This window comes from Rhincodon typus, chromosome 3 (assembly GCF_021869965.1).
Source record: "Rhincodon typus isolate 14 chromosome 3, sRhiTyp1.1, whole genome shotgun sequence".
NCBI lineage: Eukaryota > Metazoa > Chordata > Chondrichthyes > Orectolobiformes > Rhincodontidae > Rhincodon > Rhincodon typus.
Genome location: NC_063334.1, coordinates 42,888,804 through 42,909,846, shown reverse-complemented (window position 1 = coordinate 42,909,846; position 21,043 = coordinate 42,888,804).

Sequence of the window (21,043 nt, the reverse complement as noted above, 5' to 3'; positions counted from 1 at the left end):
CATCCCCCAGTGATAATGTTCATATCACATTTTTGGGAAGGTTCAATACAGCAGTAACTGCAAACAATTAAAGGATTAAAATATAAATTGAAACAAGTTTTAGGGAGCATTGAACTCATTGATTTTGGATATTTTGTAAACTATGTGTCATCAGAATTGCAATTTCTGTTTGGAGTAGATTGCATTTCAACTCTTATGTGCATTGAAAGTTGTTTGTCTACTGGAAATGATTTACAGTATTAAACTTGCATTGAAACGTCACAGCAGTATTATAATGTACCATGCAACAAGAATGATTATTGTTTTGTGCATTGAGTCCATTTATATTATGCTACATTTCTACATAATTCTGTGGATGCAATCCTCTGAAGGTAGTTGGTAATTACCTAATTGCTGCTCAACAAACACACTCAATTTATTTAAGTGGCAGCACCCAAGCTACCTTAACTGAATAGCACTATGACTGAAAAAGAGCATTGCCCAACTGTGCAAGTTTCGAAATGAGTTTTATTTTGACTCACTTGAAAATCTTCAGCTTGTGTTTCAACATCTCCCCTCAATCTGGTCCATTTCAGGATTGCTTTCAGACCTATGACTGGATGGGTTGACAAGATTATCTTTTTGAAGTAGCTTCAGAATGGAAAACAAAAGCAAGGCAGGTTAAGAAAGAAGGAACCCAATATATCCTTTAAATGTCCTTTACAGTGACTTCACCTCAATTCAGTCAGTATTCCAGAGATGAATTCTTCCAACTTTTCTTCTTCCACTAAATTGATCCGTCAGGCTCATAGAATTAAACCTCAACTAATTCTGCAATTACTGAATGGATGGTTGGATTTTGAAGACTTTGCAGGGTTAAAGGATCCAAAGAATTTGGTTGTGAGGTACAAATCCAAAGGTCCCCATAGCTAATCATTTAATATTATTAATTTATGCAACTGTGTACAGATACTCAATGAAACAATAGATAATACGTAAAAAAGCTAAACTTGTTGCTCATTTCATTTATGGAGCAATATGTCAACACAACAGTGACTAGTATTTCTATTGTACCTTAACATAAAAAATCCGTACACGCTCCATGGAGGTGTTATGAAGCTACATAACAATATATTAGGGCAGATGATCAAAACCTCATTCAAAGAGGTAAAAGAAAGATTTCCTTTTATTTGTCTCTTCTCATGACTATTGTACAACCTCAAAGCACTTTTCAGCCAATGAAGTACTGTTTGAAATGTTACCATAATTGTAATATAGGAAATACAGCAGGTAATTTTGGCCAGAACATTAGATACAGCACTCTTTCTCTTCTTTGAAATGATGCCTTGGGACCTTTAGCATCCACTGTATAGGACCTTGTGCTATATTATTGTATTACAAGATGAGGAGCAACAATATTGTCATATATCCAAGATTACACATCACTCACTACTGCACTACAGTCAGTGTAACAAAGCAGCAATTTATGGTTTCACAGCATTTGAAGAGATCTTGAAAAATACACAAAATGAAAACTCCAGAAGTTGTGTCTGAAAGTTAGCAATTTAAACTTTTGGGATCAATGGGACATCAGGATAGCAGAAAGTGTTTGTGAGTAGAACCAAAGCATTATGAATGAAAGAGGAGATAGCAAGGACTGCAGATGTTGAAAGTCAGAGTCAATAAAATATGGGGGTATGAGAAAACCTTGGCGGGTAGGGTCAAGGAAAACCACAAGGCGTTCTATGCTTATGTGAGGAACAAGAGGATGGCCAGAGTGAGGGTAGGGCCAATCAGGGATAGTGATGGGAACATGTGCGCAGAGTCTGAGGAGGTAGGGGAGGTCCTTAATGAATACTTTGCTTCAGTATTCATCAGTGAGAGGGACCTTGACGTTTGTGAGGACAGCATGAAACAGGCAGATATGCTCGAACAGGTTGATGTTAGGAAGGAGGATGTGCTAGAAATTTTGAAAAACATGAGGATAGATAAGTCCCCTGGGCCAGACAGGATATACCCAAGGTTGCTACGGGAGGTGAGGGAAGAGATTGTTGCCCCTTTGGTAATGATCTTTGCATCCTCACTGTCCACTGGAGTAGTACCAGGAGATTGGAGAGTGGCAAATGTCATTCCCTTGTTCAAGAAAGGGAAAAGCGATAATCCTAGAAATTACAGACCGGTCAGTCTTATTTCTAGGGTGGGCAAATTATTGGAGAGGATTCTGAGAGATAATACTTATGATTATTTGGAAAAGTACAGTTTGATTAGAAATAGTCAGCATGGCTTTGTGAGAGGCAAGTCATGACTCACAAGCGTTACTGAATTCTTTGAGGATGTGACAAAACACATCGATGAAGGTAGAGCAGTGGATGTGGTGTATATGGATTTTAGCAAGGCATTTGATAAGGTTCCACATGGTAGGCTCATTCAGAAAGTAAAGAGGCATGGGATTCAGGGAAATTTGACTGTCTGGATAAAAAAACTGGCTGTCCAATAGAAGACAGAGGGTGGTAGTAGATGGAAAGTATTCAGCTTGGAGCTCGGTGACCCGTGGTGTTCCACAGGGATCTGTTCTGGGACCTCTGCTGTTTGTGATCTTTATAAATGACTTGGATGGGGAAGTGGAATGGTGTGTTAGTAAGTTTGCTGATGACACGAAAGTTGGTGGAGATGTAGGCAGCATGGAGGGCTATTGTAGGTTGCAACAGGACATTGACAGATGCAGAGCTGGGCAAAGAAGTGGCAGCTGGAATTCAACCCAGAAAAGTGTGAAGTGATTCATTTTGGAAGGTCAAATTTGAATGCAGAATACAGGGTTAGTGGCAGGATTCTCGGCAGTGTGGAGGAACAGAGGGATCTTGGTGTCCACGTCCATAGATCCCTCAAAGTTGCTACCCAAGTTGATAGGGTTATAAAGAAGGCTTATGGTGTGTTGGCTTTCATTGGCAGGGGAATTGAGTTTAAGAGCCGTGAGGTTATGCTGCAGTTCTATAAAACTCTGGTTAGACCAGTTCTGGTCACCCTCATTATAAGAAAGATGTGGAAACTTTAGAGACGGTGCAGAGGAGACTTACCAAGATGCTGCCTGGACTGGAGGGCAGGTCTTATGAGGAAAGGTTGAGGGAGCCAGGGCTTTTTTCATTGGAGCGAAGAAGGATGAAAGGTGACTTGATAGAGGTTTACAAGATGATGAGAGGCATAGATAGAGTGGATAGTCAGAGACATTTTCCCAGGACAGAAATGACTATTATGAGGGGGCACAATTTTAAAGTGATTGGAGGAAGGTATGGGGAGATGTCAAAGGTAGGTTCTTCACACAGAGAGTGGTGGCCGTGTGGAATGCGCTGCCGGCAGTGGTAGTGGAGTCAGATACTTTAGAGACTTTTAAGCGACTCTTGGATAGGCACATGGAGCATAGTAAAATGTAAGGTATGCAGGGGAGATTGATCTTAGTGGGATAATAGGTCGGCACAACATTGTGGGCTGAAGGGCCTGTACTGTGCTGTACTGTTCTATGCTCTATGTTCTATGTCAAATCTGGAGCTGGAGGGGCACAGCAGGTCAGACAGGTCCTGATCCAACACCCCTAGTTTCCTGCTACTCTGATGCTGTCTGACTTGCTGTGCTCCTCCAGCTCCACATTATAAATGAAATATGTGCAAAATTAAATCTGAAAAATTAGCCCAAGAGATTGTCAGTACCAGCAGTGCCGAACAATGAGAGATAATATTCTTTAGATGGTGGTGTTCAGCTGACCAGATCCAGTCATACTAGACCCAAGACAATTTGGAAAGAGCTTCATTCAGAAGACACATGAAGGTAACATGGAGGAACGGAGAAATATGAGCTCAGAATCGGCTAAGTGCTGGACAGGTATCAACAAAGACATCAAAGGAGTAATATCTAATGCAGAGAATGCCAGGAGTACAGAAATACATAGCCAAAAGATTAAATTATTGTTGTGAATTGCCAGAAAAAACATGTGAGTGGACACTGAGAATGATCATAGAGTCATAGAGTAATACAGCATGGAAACAAGTCCTTCAGCCCAAACTGATCCAAGCTGATCACAGTGCCCACTCAGGTAGTTCCAGGTGTCTTATTTAAGCAGAAAGTTACTCGATGTTCAAAGTTTTGGCAAAGATCTGTAGCTCGGGTTGTAGGTGAGGTTGTTGACTTGCTCGCCGAGCTGGCCTGTTTTCATTCAGATGTTTTGTCACCATGCTAGGTTAAATCATCAGTGGAGCCTCCGATGAAGCGGTCTTATTCTACTTCACTTGGAATTTATACTATTTGCTCTTTATGGTGAGTAGTGTCATTTCCGGTTTTGATCGGTATGGGTTTGTATATGGGGTCCAATTCTATATGTTTGTTGATTGCATTACGGGTGGAGAACCATGCCTCTAGGAATCACCGTGTGTGTCTATGTTTGGCTTGGGCTACTATGGCTATCTTGTCCCAGTTAAACAGATTGCCTTCATTGTCTTGAGTGTACCGATTTTAAGGAGAGTTTGTTGTGCCGTTTTGCTGCTAGCTGATGTTCATGTATTCTGATGGCTATTTTCCTTCTTGCAATGTAATGTTTGTGGCAGTCTGTGCATGGTATTTTGTAAACCATGTTGGTTCTGCATGTTGTGGGAATGGGGTCTTTAATCCTTGTAAGCGTTTGTCATAGAGTGGCTGTGGGCTTATGTGCCACTATGATTCCTAGTGGAATCATGACTGCGAAATATGTAAAATTAATGTAGAGAGAACAGGTGTGAGGGGATTTAGCTGTATTAAAAGTTGATAAATTCACATACACAGTTGAGATGTATTCTAGGCTGTTGAGGGAGGCAAGGGAGGAGATGTCAGGAGCCTTGGCAGTAATTTTCAAATCCCCTTTGGCAACAGGTGAGGTGCCAGAAGAATGGAGGACTAAGAAATGTGGTCTGTGTCCAGTCCACAGCTTCTAGATCTACATTCTCATTATCGTTATGCACCTTAATAGGCCCTACTGTTTCTCGAGGTATTCTTTTGCTCTTTATGTATTTTTAAAACCCCTTTGGGTTCTCCTTTAATTTATCTACCAACACTCTTTTTTCATGTGCTTACTTTACTTTTATAATTTCCTTTTAACGTTTAAAAATATACTTTAAAAAAGGAAGCGATATATTAGGAAATTGCAGGCAATCAATCTAAACTCACTAAGGTAAGAATAAGAAAGGATTCTAAAGGACAGAATATAACTTTGCTTGGAGAGACAAAAATGAATCAAGAATAGTCAGTGAACATTTAAGGGATGGTTCTGTGTCACAAATTTGATTGAATTTTTTGAGGTAACCAGGAGTGTTGATGGGGCTAATATGTTTGCTGTGGTCGACATGGACTTTAGCCAGGCTTTTGATAATGTCCCTCATGACAGGCTGGTCAAAAAGTAAGGGCCCATGAGCACTAGCGTGGTTGCAGAGGAGATTTACCAGGATGATGCCTGGGCTGGAGGGTCTAAGATAAGAAGAAAGTTTGGATAGGCTGAGATTGTTTTCCTTGGAGTAGTGAAGGTTAAGAGGGCTGATAAAGGTTCACAAGATTATGAGACGCATAGACAAAGATGACAATCTCAAGTAATGGGGCAAATGTGGACAATTGGGATGAGTGGACAATTTGTGTGCCTTCGTCAGATGAGTACAGAAGATGCAACACATCACATTAAAATTATCAGAAGAATTGAAGAAGAAGAGTTTTCATCAAAAAGGAATTTGATTCTAACAACAAAAAGAATATTTCCTTTATAAGAAGACATTTGCTCAAACACTATGTCTGATTATCATTTCATTACAGCTGCAAAAACTGGAGTGGAGACATCAATAATAGTCAAAAACCTCAGAACCTTTTAAATTCACACATACCAGAGAATGTGTTGCATCCTTCTACCTGAAGTGGGTATGGATTTGCAGCAAGTAATCCATTTATGTCGGGGTGTCTTTATTCATGACATCCTTGCAGATGGCTGTGGCTTGTTGTTCTCAGCATTGCTGTCTGTTGCCAAGCTGCTGGTCATTGGGGCACCAATGTGTCAATGTACAGGAAGTGTTACCATTTAACTTTTTCACTAGCTACAGACTTCCAGATATAATAGTCAACTGTCATGTTTGCAAGCATCCTTGAAGCTGAGACTTTATTATCTCACCGACCATCTGCTTCAACCACCACACTATACTGAAGGTCCTTGTATGTGTGTGAGAACATCTTTCATTTTGTAAACATGCATGGTTCATCAAAGCTATCTCAGCAAGGCTCTGAGAACACAGGCCTGAAGGGATGGAATCAGCTTCAGTTACTTAAGTGTTAAATTTTCTGTCATATTGTAACAACAAATGGGAATCATAGATGTATGAGGGCAGGAGAGAAGTGAAGGAGATGTAATACCAGTAAGATAGCACCAGGCTTGTGTAAACATGAAAACTGCAATCGGTATGTTGTTGCATTTTGCATAAATTTGGAAGGTGTCTAACCCACCAGAGTTGATTTAACACTTCATGGTAATAAACCAAGTGACAGCCTAGTGGTATTATCACAAGACTGTTAATCAAGAGACTAGGTAGTGCTCTGAGGACTGGGGTTCAAATCCCACCGTAGCAGATGGTGTAATTTGAATTCAATAAAAATCTGGAATTAGGAGTCTATGGATGACCATGAATCCTTTGTCAATTGTTGTGAAAAACCCATCTGGTTCACTAATGTCCTCTACTGAAGGAAATCTGCCATCCTCACCTGTTCTATCCTACATGTGACTCCAGACCCACAGCAATGTGACTGACTCTTAAGCTGCCCTCTGGGCAATTAGGGATGGGCAATAAATGCTGGCCTGGCCAGCAAAGCCCTCATTCTGTGAATGAATGAATATGTATGAAATAAATTATTATAGACCGGATTCCTACTCTCTTTAATTAATTTGCCGAGTTGTCGAATTGTAAAGTTGTCAAGTTGTTCATAACAGGCCTTTTTAACCATCAACTCAAAGCATCAGGATGGATAGACTGATGCAATGCATCCTTGTATGATTGGCTTAAAAGCATGCAACTTTAAAAGGACATTACAAATTGCAGTAAACATCGTACACTAAAGCAGGGCTCATTGATGAACTTCAGGAGGAGTACATTCATTAATTGGTGAGCTCATGTTGGCAGGAATAAGCTGAGATAAAATCTGCCAAATCTTCATGTCAAACCTGAAATCAAAAAAAGAATTTAAAGGCAGAAGCTTTAAAGAGTTAATACACTCAATCTTTTATTTCTGCACTTGTCCAATGCCACAACAAGCAATTGAAGTATAGTTTACAAAAAAATTAAATAAAAATCTACACAATAGTTATTAAATTACTATGACTTTTTAATATCTTTCCTTAAGAGAATTAAATTGTTATTTAAATCATCATTTCATTTCATCTCTTGCTGTCCATTTTTACCCAGACTGAATGATAAATTTTATCTGCGAATGATTAATGGTCATGCTATATTACTTCATCAAATGACTATTTTGTACCTTGAAATTAGAGTTCTGGTCATTAATTCACCTGGATATCAATGAACCGCACATTTGAAAAAGTAAGCTTACTTGTGATTTACAGATTTATCCACATATACCTATTAACTCCTATTTTTTCTGTCCAGTCTACTGATCAACAAAATATATTGGTTGTTGGCAACGTAAAGGACGTTGTAAGTGTTTACTGCCCTTTACGATCAGTAGTTTTGAAATCAAGAGAGATCTGAAATGTTAAATCATACCCTTTTCTCAGCAAAATAAACTAATTAAACTGCCATAAAGTCACTAGATTGGCAGTTTTAAGCTATTTACTTTGCATATAGATATATTGCATGGAGACAGTTCCTTTCAATACATTAAATCATGGACAGCCACAGTAATATATCAAATGCTTCCTCTTGGCTTCTTTATAGGATTATATGCTCAAATAGCTACAAGAAAATTAATAGGGAAAATATAACTTGTTTTGCAGAAGAGTTTCAATTTTGATATACATTAGCTACTACAATCAGTCAGGACTGTAAATATGATTAAAATGACTCACAAAGTTTTGTTGAATTTGAGTTTAGAAGGTGAAAGAAATTATAGCATGATGAGGAATGTGAGGCAGTACATACTTGTACAAAATGTAATAACTAGCTGATTACTGGGGATAGCTGGGTGACATGAAAGACACAAGGGATTTGAGGGTTCTAGTTCAAGAGCCAATGTGCATCATCTTATCAACCCCACTGAAGCAGAACTGGTGGAGGAACCAAAAGAAAAATTGGAAAACAACAGACAGGGGTCAATGTCCCAAAGTGTTCTCATCTTTGAACCATCTTTGAATCAACCTGGCAGTAGACAGCTAGCTAGTCTTAGTGAGCAGCCAGTTATTCTCATAAAAAGCTCAACTTGGAGCATATGGATAATTACCTTGCTGACCATTAATCCACTTGCCTTCCCCCTCCCTACCCCATTGAGGCTACAGTCCAGCAGGTACGTGAAGATGACTTCCCAGTGGCAGGCTGAAATACCAACACAATCTCCTCTTAATTCCTGGGTTTGAACAACTTTGTGGAGGGATTCCTCTTGCGTAATAATAGCAATAAAAGCCACAGCCACCCTTTATCCTTAAGCTTTCAGAAGGTTTCAGGGAGCAGTGTTAATTTGAGTTCTCCTTCCGGCCTCATCTGCATCTACTTCTTTGAATAAAAATTTGAGCCATCTGATTCAAACATAGAAACTTGCCTGCCAGTCCTCAATTGAACAGTGAATGTGGGGAAATGAGATGGAAGCATCAAATTTACAGGCCACCCACTTCCATTGGAATTGGTACAGGCAAGTAATGAACTGTGAATTCTGTGTCTGGAAACCAGAGTAAGTCTATTTTTAGCCAACTATTTCCAGTAAATAAGTGTAGAATGGTGGCATATGAAGACAACAAAATGAACAAGATTCAGCTGCGCACAAAAGTTAGTGATTGAAGCTGTGTCTTTTCAGGAGTGACATTCACAGTCAGATTGATGCCCCTTTTGATGCATCTTTTTATTTACCCTTCCCGGACCTATATGTTTGTGTCGCACATTTCCAATTTGGGACTCTCTAGAAATGCGGAGTTTAACTGATCTCGGAGTCTTCCATCACAATGCAGTATCAGCAATAGAGTCTAAATAAAACTTCTCTTTTAAAGCAGTAACTGCCTTATTTTGGGGGTTTAAAGGTTCAAAGCCTCTTTGAGAAACCATACAGAGCAGGTGGGTGTGTAACTTATGTGGATGAGGTGTAGGGTGGCAGGTAAAGGATTAGGGTGGCAAGAAAGTGGGTAAGTAGGGTAAGGTGGTAGGTGGGTCAGGGGTGGCAGGTGGATGGGTAAGAGACAGGAGGACAGCTGGGTGGATGAGGGAGTAGTGTGATGAGTGGTTGAGGGAATATGGCAACAAATGGTGAAGGGGATACAGTGGGAGATAGATAAGTGAATGGGTAGAGTGTAGGTGGGTGAGAGAACAGGATGGCAGGTGGGTAGATAGGGTTGGTAGAGTACAATATGAGTAGGTACTTGGGTAAGGTAGAAGATATGTGAACCAGTAAGGGGACAAGAGGGTGAAGAGTCAGGTGGTATGTTGTTAGATGATGGAATCATGTGTCAGGTAAAGTGCACAGAATTCTAAGATACTAAATGGGTGAGAGGAAAAGTAGCAGATGAGTGGGGCAGTAATGTGGTAGGGGATCGAGGGAGTAGAGTCATAAGTAGTTGTGTATGTTGGTTGGCAAGTCCATGGATAAGGCACAGTTGGTGATAAGATCGCAAATAGGTGGGTGAGGTAGTAAGGTTGAATATAGATGAAAAGATAGGGTGGTGGGTAGGTAGATGAGAGACTATGGTGGCATTTAGTTGGAGAGCAGGGTTGGTTTGGGGGAGCAGGTCAGATTAAGTCAGTAAGGTGTCAGAAGTTTGGATCAGGGGCTGTCAGGGCAAGGAGTAGTACCAGGCTAAAGGGTGGTGTCAGATTGAGAGGTGCCATGTCAAGGGGGTATTATATCCTGGTTGTTTCAGTTGAGGGAGGTGTGCTGATGGAATTGGGTCAGAAGTGTGATGGGTTCTGGGTATCAGAAATGTTGAGTTTCTGGTATATAAAGTTGTCGGTCATGGGATGTTTTATCGGGATGGTGACAGGTCCTGAGTGTGTCAGGCTAAGATGATTTGGGTCGGAGATGCCTGGATGGGTGGTGTAGAGTGAGCTCGAGCCAAGTTTCAGTTCAGAAGGGTGTCAGATTGAACCATGGGAGGTTGTCAGGTTCTCTCAGGTTGAGGACGTGGCCGGGGAGTGGGTTGGGGCAATCGAGGGAGTTGTGGACAGTGGCGTAGGTCGGTTTTATAGTTGCCAGGGATTAAAGCATGTTTCCATCCTTATATTTCCAGGTCTGTCAGTTTGAAAGCTGCAAAGTCTCTGACTCTAACTCAAAGTTGGAAGCTTTCTTGAAGGATTCCAGATCCTGTAATTATCTTTTGGATGTTCAATATTCCTAGAAAATTATTGAGTAGTCAGTGTTTCTGGACTTCCAAGAAGTCTCAATACACATCCGTCAGGCTTTGCTGCGGAATTTTTTCGCTGGGAGGGTAATGAAGCTTTTAAATTCTTTACCACAGAGGGCTGTCAAGGCTGGATTGTTAAATGTATTCAAGGCTGAGATAAACAGATTTTTAATCAGCAACAGAATACAGGGTTATCGGGGATAAGGCAGGAAAGTGGACTTGAGGGTTTTCAGATCAGCCATGATCTCATTGAAATAAGGAGCAGACTTGATGGCTGCATTGCCGACTTCTACGCCCTTGTCTTATCAGCATCCTGGAAGATCTAGGCTCATATCATCTTTTAAGATCTGGTTAAATAGCTGTTGAAGGAAAAGAAATCAAAGCGTTACAGAAACATCGCTGTCGCATACAATTAGGGTCACTAGTCAAGGAGAGGCTAAACACCGAGCCAGCTGGTTAGGTCGATCAGTGCGTTTCCAGTTTGAAGTTTCAATATACACCCTTTTTCTTTGATTCAAAATGTAGGAACATAAAGGTTCCTATATGGTGACAACCTTTGGCATGATGCACTGTACTTCTTATGATCATTGCTTTCATGGTTACAATCGAGCACAGCTCACAAAGGTTCCCCAATGACAAAGTTGTGCAAATATTGCTCCATATCCTCTTTAATGGACACCATTGAAGATTACTTATTTCAGAAAACTACCTTTGTGAATTGTTTGAAGAATTGAGGTGAAAGACACTCTTGTAGTGTATTCACATCGAATTGGCCGGGTTGGATTTGTCCTGCTTTTTGTGTACAGGACGTACTTGGGCAATTTTCCACATTGTCAGGTAGATACCAGTGTTGTAACTGTACTGGAACAGCTTGGCTAGGGGAGTGGCAAGTTCTGGAGCACAAGTCTTCAGTACTATTGCCAGAATGTTGTGAGGGCCGGTAGCCTTTGCAGTATCCAGTGTCTCCAACCGTTTCTTGATATCACGTGGAGTGAATCGAATTAGCTGAAGACTGATATCTGTAATGCTGGGGACCACTGGAGGAGGCCGAAATGGATCATCGACTCGGCACCTGTGGCTGAAGATTGCTGCAAATGCTTCAGCCTTATCTTTTACACTGATGTGCTGGGTTCTTTCATCCTTCAGGATGTGGATATTTGTGGAGCCTCCTCCCCCAGTGAATTGTTTAATTGTCCACCACCATTCACGACTCGATGTGGCAGGACTGCAGAGCTTAGATCTGATCCGTTGGTTGTGGGATCGCTTAGCTCTGTCTATCATTTTCTGCTTTCACTGTTGGCGTGCAAGTAGTCCTGTTTGGTGGCTTCACCAGGTTGATATTTCATCTTCAGGTATGCCTGGTGCTGCCCCTGGTATGCCCTCCTGCACATACCATTGAACCAGGGTTGAACCCCTGCCATACTGGTAATGGTTGAGTGGGGGATATGCTGGGCCATGAGGTTACACATTGTGCTGGAGTACAATTCTGCTGCTGTTGATGGCCCACAGCACCTCATGGATGCCCAGTCTTGAGTTGCTAGATCTGTGCGAAATCTGTCCCATTTAGCACAGTGATAGTGCCACATAACACGATGGAGGTTATTCTCAATGTGAAGGTAGGACTTCATCTCCACAAGGACTGTATGATGGTCACTCTTACTGATATTGTCATGGACAGATGCAACTGCAGCTGGCAGATTAGTACAGATGAGGTCAAGTATGCTTTTCCCTCTTGTTGATTCCCTCACCACCTGCTGCAGACCCAGTCTAGCAGCTATGTCCTTTAGGACCCGACCAGCTCAATCAGTAGTACTGCTGCTGAGTCACTCTTGGTGGTGGATATTGAAATCCCCCAACCAGAGTACATTTTGTGACCTCGTCATCCTCAGTGCTTCCTCTAAGTGTTGCTCAACATTGAGGAGTACTGATTCATCAGCTGAGGGAGGACAGTATGTGGTAATCAGCACGAGGTTTCTTTGCCTATGGTTAACTTGAAGCCATGAGACTTCATGGGGTCCAGAGTCAATGTTGAGGACTCCTAGAGCAACACCCTCCCGACTGTATACCACTGTGCCGCCTCCTCTGCTGGGTCTGTCCTGCCAATGGGACAGGACATATCCAGGAATGGTGATGGTGGTGTCTGGGACATTGTCTGTAAGGTATGATTCTGTGAGTATGATTATGTCAGGCTGTTGCTTAACTAATTTGTGAGACAGCTCTCCCAATTTTGGCACTAACCCCCAGATGTTAGTGAGCAGGACTTTGCAGGGTCGACAGGGCTGTTTCTGCCATTGTCTTTTCCGGTGTCTAGGTCGATGCCAGGTGATCCATCCAGTTTCATTTCTTTAAGGCTTTGTAGAGATTTGTACAACTGATTGACTTGCTAGGCCATTTCAGAAGGTAATTGAAAGTCAACCACATTGCTGTGGGTCTCAAGTCCATGTAGGCCAGAGCAGATGAGGGGTGGCAGATTTCCTTCCCTGAAGGACATTAGAGAACCAGATAGGCTTTTCCAACAATCAGCAATGATTTCATGGTGATCAATAGATTCTTAATTCCAGACATTTTTTTGTAATTATTGAATTCAAATTCGACCATCTGCTGTGGTGGGATTCAAACTTGGGTCTGCAGAACATTAGCTAGGTTTCTGGATTAATTGTCTAGCACTAGGCCATCACCTATCCTGAACTCTTATGTCTTTTTAAAATGTCTCTCTTCTCTACCATCTCCAGACAGAAAGCAGATTTAAAGTTTTTGGTCCAATGACCCTCCTTCAGAACTGATAATTCTGAATTGTGAACTTGTTGAGCAAATTCTCAGCCTCTACCCTGCTGCCATTCTGACAAAGCCTCACCACCCAGGAATACAGACATCTCTAAGATATTCCTTGAACTGCTGTATTTTCCACATCCTGAGGTCCACACTCAGTGCCACACAATACTACATGTGCATACTCAATGTTTCTCTCTATCAACAACTGACTTATGTTATCTCAAGGATGAAATCTCATCTATTTTCATCACAAGAAACTTCTCTTCCTTTCAGTTGTTAAGGATGTATGTGATTGTCTCTGTGCTGCTCCTTTAAGAGGTTTGGTGACCTGGAGTGGGAGCTAAGGGAAGCAGTCGAAAATCGATCGTGGAGCTGAGATGACCCACAATAAAGTAATCCCTGTTCAAGTTTACCTTCCCTCTACCTCGTGCTTTATTTATGGCTTGAGTGAAGGGCAAAGATAATAACTGGCAACAAGAATAGGATCTGGCCACGAACTGTGTATGAATACCACTCTTTTTTTTGCCAAGAGCAAGGACATCACCTAGACTTTGCAAATGGTGCAGAATTGTGGAGGTAATGTTGAAGGAAACGGTTGTGAGGGGATTCAGGTTGTGATTGACACCAGGGAAGAATGGTGCACTATCACAGTCAGTGATGGAGTGGCCAACATGGAGAGAACTCACCAACAGGACTTGGGCTGCAAACAACTACTAGGCTCGATTCCTGCTGATAGAAAACAAAATGGTGGGCCAATTTAGAGTGATGGGACCATTTGATGAAGAGACAGGGAGTTGGAATCTATACACTGAACATTTTAATGCCTACCTCAAGACAAACAAAGTGACTGAAGACATAATGGTACCATTGGGAGCAAGACCTTTGCAATTTGAAGGAGTCTAGTGCAAGCAGAGAAACCCATAGAGAAGTCATAACAAGAACTATATTCAGATCACCCTGCTGTACGAATGATGTTGTTAAACTGTAAAGGGTGCAGAAAAAAAAACTTTACAAGGATGTTGGCAAGACTGGAGAGTTTTCGACCTTCTGAGGAAGGGTCACCAGACCCAAAATGTTAACTCTGTTTTTTCCTTCACAGATGCTGCTAGACCTGCTGAGCTTTTCCAGCAACTTTGTTTTTGTTCCTGATTTACAGCATCTGCAGTTCTTTCGGTTTTAATCCAGCATAAAGTGGAGCCTGAAGTATAATGACTGGTGAACCTGACAGCATTGGAAATAGTAACAATCAGTGAATGGACCATTCCAATTGTCCTGGTTTTAAAAACAGATAGAGCTGTAAGGATTTCTGGTGACTTTAAGGTCACAATCAACCCAGTCTGTGTGTGGATCAATACCCGCTTCCACTGATTGAGGACCTGTTCGGTAGACTGGCTGGGAAAAAGAAATTCTCAAAAATGGATCTGTCGCAAGGCATCCTTGTACATAGGGGTCGCAAAGGAGTCCCAGCCACCGCTGAAGACAGTGACACACAGGGGCTGTTCCACTGTAAGTGATAACAAAGTGTGGAGCTGGAGGAACACAGCAGGCCAGGCAACATCAGAGGAGCAGGAAAGCTGAAGTTTTGGGTCAGGACCCTTCTTCAGAAAATCCACTGTAAGTGACTTTGTTTTGACATCACATTAGTGTTGGATCAATATATAAAGGGTCATGGACTGAATTTTGAGTGAATTGCCAGGTGTTCAGTGTTAACTGGACGATATTTTAGTCACTGGATCCTTCGAAGAGGAGCATTTGAAAAACCTAGCAGAAATGGGGTGGCACAGTGGGTCAGTGGTTAGCACTACAGCCTCGCAGCACCAGGGACCTGGGTTCAATTCCACCCTTGGGCCACTGTCTGTGTGGAGTTTGCACATTCTCCCTGTGTCTGCGTGAGTTTCCTCCCACAGTCCAAAGATGTGCAGGCTTGGTGGATTGACCATGATAAATTGCACGTAGTGTTCAGGGAGGTGTAGTTTAGGTGGGTTATAGGGGGATGGGTCTGGGTGGGATGCTCTGAGGTTCGGTGTGGTCTTGTTGAGCCGAAGGGCCTGTTTCCACACCGTAGGGATTCTATGATAAACTCTAAAGAGGTTGCAGGAGCACAGCCTACAAGTAAAAAGGGAGAAGTGTGAGTTTTTAAAGACTCCACACAGTATCTAGCCCACAACTATACAAGGTGCCCAAGAAGATGGAGGTTATCATGAAGGCCCCTAGGCCAAAGAATGTATCACAACGGAGATCATTCTTGGAATTTGTGAATTACTATAGGAAGTTCGTGTTTGATCTGGCAACTGTGTTAAAACCTTTGCATTGATTGTTGGGAAAAGGGCGCCAATGGAAACAGATTCAGGAATAGGAGGAGGCTTACTGTGAGGTGAAGCAAGCCTTGCAGATGTCAGGCATGTTGACTCATTTTGACCCAAATTTGCTACTGCAGTTGGCATTTGATGCCTTGCCTTGTGGGGTTGGTACTATACTGTAACACATCTTGCCAAACAGAATGGAAAGGCCCATTGCATTTGTATCGAGGTCACTAATGAAGACAAAGGAGAAGTATGCCCAAGCGGCAAAGGAAGGATTAGACGGACAGACCACAGGCTGCTAACCTCAATTTTCGGCCCATATATAGCAATACCATCAATGATAGCAGCATGTCTGCAGAGGTGGGCACTGGCTCTGTCAGCCTATTCATATGAAATCAGATACCAACAGGCGGAAAGCATAGAAATGCAGATACTATATCAGAGTTACCTCTACCAAGAAATAAGGATGTTCTGACTGGAACCTGAAAGTTATGTACTTTTCCCAGGAAGACAAGGTACAGGTGTCAGTGAGTCAGGTGCAGAAAGCTACCCAAAATCACTCAACTTGAGTCTATTGGTGGACTTAGAACTGAGAGGAAGGACTTGCCATAGAAATTGTCCAGAATTATGCTCTTACCTTTCCAGGAGGTGGTAGTTGTCCATATCAGATGGGTACTTAATGTGGGGAATGAGAGTTGTTGTCCCTTCCCCTGGAACAAGTGCACCATGGTGTGGTGCAAATGAAAGAAACAGCCAGACGTTACTTTTGGTGATCAAAATTGGAGAAGAAAGTGGGATCATGCAAATTCTGCACATTAGTAAGGAAGGCACCACCACTTTCACCCCATTACTCATGGGAATGGCCTCAATCACCATGGCAGTGGATTCACTTTTATTTTGCGGAAACAGTAGAGGGAAGGATGTTAACAGTGATCGTGGATGCCCCTTCCAAGTGGTCCAAGGTGACGGTCATGAAGTGAGTATCAGTGGAAGCAACATTAGACCAACTGGATAAAATGTTTGACAGGTTCAGGAACCCCAAACAAGTAATGAGTATCAAAGTTCCGCAATTTGTTTTGCAGCAGTTTGAGGAGTGCCTAGAAAATCAGAGTCAGACGTGTGAGATTGGTTCCACATCATCATGTGACAAACAGCTAGTTGAAGAGTTTTGTACAAAGATTGAAACAGGCCTTAATGGCCTCACGAGGGGAAGGTTAGCTAAGATGGCCACTCACAAATTCCTCTGCATGTATAGGAACACACCACACATGACAACCCAGTGCTGGAATCCTTAATGTTCAACCACCAGCTGAGAACAACGTTTGACTCACTGCTGCCAGAAGATACCAGAGATGTGGTAGAGCAAATCAAGAAGGACAGATGGTCAGAATGGCAGAAACCTCAAGGTTGAAGGTAATCCAAAGAGGAGAGGCCATGTGGCCCAGAATTGTGTGTTTGGAGAAAAATGGATCCCAGTGGTGTTGATGGTTCAAATAGGAGTATTGTCATAAATGGTGCAGTCTGGGGATGAATTGATTTGGATGAGACATGCAGGCCAGCTGGCTACCGTACCTCACCAATGGCAGAATGCCCTCCAGTATGCTGAATGTCCAATATTTATAATTGTTGTTTGTATTTATATTCTTAAGGGGAGGATTGAAATAAAAGGGGAGGATGTTATGTATGCAGTTGGCTGTGTGCTGCCCTTTAAGAAATTGGATCAGGTGACCCAGAACAGGAGTCAAGAGAGGCAGTCTAACATTAACGGTAGAGCTGAGAGAACTACAATAAAGCATTCCTGTTCAAGTTTACCCTCCATCTATCTCGTGTTCTATTTATGGTTGCAGTGAACCACAAACATAACAAAGGAATATAGGCTTCAGCAACTCACAGGAATCAATGGCCCTCCAGACCTTCCCTTCCTCCCCTTCATTGTGAACCCATCCCTTCTTCTAATTCCATTTCTTGTTGTGTATTCACAGACCCACTGACCTTCTCTCTGACATTGACCCTCTTTGCTCAACAAAGAATTGAGTTTTATCTTGTTATACGTCACACCTGAATGAATTTCAGAAGCAGCATACTGTTGAACTGTTCTTCCATTGCTTTCACCTCTGTGCCTACTTCCTTAGTCCTCTCCCTGCTCAGAGGACACTTTCACCAATCTTCAATACTTCACTTCTGTCTTGACCACTCCCTCTAGCCTCTTAACGCTCTTGATTTCTCCACCAAAAACTCTCAGCATGACTTCAGCCACCCGAGTTCCTCAGCTCCAGGAACATGTCCAATCCATCCTCTCAGGTCTAACGGGGATATCAAATCTTCTGACCTAGGGTGATGATGTTGTCATCTGGCGTACTTGCAGATGGTTGAGTGTCAATTCTCAGACATTTCCTTCTAACTCCCCCGGAATATGGTCCCACCACTGAACATTCTATCTTTGTTTCAAGGGCTGTCACTAAACATATCCTCTAGATATCTTCCCTCCACAGCTGGCCACCTCATAGTTTCCTAATTCCAGAGAAACTGCTTCTACCTTCTAAAAATCTATAAACAGGACAGCATTTGCAGAACCATCATTTCCTGCACCACTGAACTTATTTTTTCCCACTTTGACCTTGTTTGCTTTCCCCTTGTTCACTCTTCCTTCACTTACATTTATAATTGTTCTGATGTCCTGAAGCATTTCAGCAGTTTCCATTTTCCTGACCCTAGTTGCCTCCTATTCACTATGAACAACCATTCTCTCTACACATCTATTCCCTACCTGGACAGTCAAAAGGCTCTCTGATTCTTCTTGATTGGAGTTTCCATTCATCAGTGCCCTCCTCTGCTGCTGAGCTCATCCTCATTTTCAGCAATTTCTCCTTTAATTTGTCTCACTTCATCTAAGCAAGAGGTATTGTGATGGATACCCACATAGGCCCCTGTTTTGTGTGGCTTTTTGGGGAGTATGGGGAACATTCCTTGTTTCAGTCCTCCTTGGGGTGCTCTCCTACAACTCTTGTTCTGCGACATCAATGATTGGATCTGTGTCATTTCCTGCTCACATCTGGAACTGAAAAACAGTTAATAATTCTGATTTCAACTTCCTTCCTTCTCTGACCTTCACCGGTCTATCTTTGACACTTCTCTTCTGCTTCCTTCATTGATCTGTGTCAATTTTTTGGGATGGGCTGTCCACTGATATCTATTACAAACCAATCTACTCCTACAGTTAACGCCATTACACTACCTCACACCTGTCCTTCTTGCATGGATTCCTTCCCATTCTCTTAGTCTTCCCATCTCTGCCATATCCATTCTGATAATGCTGCCTTCCAAAGCAGTGCTTCCAACAGGTTTTCCTTCTTTCTCAACTGAGAATTCCTTCAAACTATGGTTGACAGGACTGTCATATTTTGCCCATCTCCTGCATTGCTGTCCTCACCATTTCACCTTCATCCCAGGACAACAATGTCCTCACTTTTCATCTGACTAGTCTCCACATTCAAAGACTTATCTGGCATCATTTTAACCATCTCCAGCTTGATGCCACCACCAAACATATCTTCCCCTTCCCTCTTATCTCAGGATTCTATAGGGACCACCCTCTTCCTGACACCCTGGTCCATTCCACTATCAACCCCAGCACCACATCTCCTCCCACAGCATTTTTCCATCGAATTACAAGCGGTGACCACTTTGACTTTTATTTCCTCCCTGTCCATTGTCCAAACTCCAAACACTCCTTCCGGGTAAAGTAGCAAATAGACACGCATGGGAATTCCTAGAGGCATGGTTGTCAACCCATAATGCAATCAGGAAACATATAGAATTGGACCTCATATACAAACCCATACAGAACAGAACCAGAAATGACACAATTCACCATAACAGACTGGGCAGCATAAGTTCCAAGCGGCATAGAATAACATTGCTTCATTGGAGGCCTCACTGAATATGTTACCTAGCATGGTAACGAAACGTCTGAACGAAAACAAGTCAGCCCGGCGAGCAAGTCTACAACCTAAAGTAGCAAATTTTAAAATTATTTTAATGTAGTCTCATGCTCACAATGTGGTCTCCTCTACACTAACAATTTTACCTTTATAATAAACACATTTTTTCTGTATTTCCTTTTGGATCACACTGAACTTTTCTTGAATGATAACATCAGAGAAAATAAATCAAAATTGTAACACAGACAATAAAATTCTGAGTGCAGTATTTTGCAAAATAACAAATGAACATAGCACTTTCACTTCTTAGTAACTGATGTACCTCATTCACCCTTTTTCATCAGCAGGTATCATTCCAGAACTGGCTTCACATTTATTTGTGTTTGGGTGTTCTCAGTTAGCTTCTCAATCGTTATATCTGTATTTTGTCTGTTTCAGACAGCACAGTGAACATACTGCTGTGTGCAGCAGATTCTCTCTGTGCAGCAGTGCACTCTGGCAACCCGTGAGGGTTAATGCCCCATATACTAAGATTGACTCTGCAACTGTTTTTACATCAGGTGTGATTGTTATGTAAAGGTTTCAGAGCCAATGAAGAGATTTTTGTTTCATAGAGCCATAGAGATGTACAGCACTTGAAAAGGTTAGCTCTCAACGCATACATTAATCTTGTCTCTGATCTCAAAGCTTCACATTAAAAGCTACCTAGAATACAAGACAACAAGGTGCAGGGCTGGATGAACACAGCAGGCCAAGCAGCATCATAGGAGCAGAAAGGCTGACGTTTCGGGCCTAGACCCTTCATCAGAAAAGGGGGAGGTGAATGGGGTTCTGAAATAAATAGGGAGAGAGTGGGAGGTGGATAGAAGATGGATAGAGGAGAGGAAACAAACAGGTCGAAGAGGCGGGGATGGGGCCAGTAAAATACACCTCCTCCCACCCACCTTCCTGCAAAAATGCCATCCCCTATTCCCAATTCCTTCGCCTCCGCCACATCTGCTCCCAGGATGAGGCATTCCACTCCCGTACATCTCAGTTATCCTCGTTTTTCAAGGACCGTAACTTCCCCCCCTCAGTGGTCGAGAACGCCCTCAACCGTGTCTCCCACATTTCCCGCAACTCATCCCTCACACCCTGTCCACGCAATAAGAACCAAAAAAGAATCCCCCTCGTCCTCACGTACCACCCCACCAACCTTTGGATCCAACGCATCATCCTCTGACACTTCCGCCATCTGCAATCCGACCCCACCACCAAAGACATCTTTCCCTCCCCATCCTTATCTGCTTTCCGGAGGGACCACTCTCTCCGTGACTCCCTTGTCCGCTGCACACTCCCCTCCAGTCCCACCACACCCAGCACTTTTCCCTGCAACCACAGGAAGTGCTACACTTGCCCCCATACCTCCTCCCTCACCCCCATCCCAGGCCCCAAGAAGACTTTCCACATCAAGCAGATGTTCACCTGCACATCTGCCAATGTGGTATACTGCATCCGCTGTACCC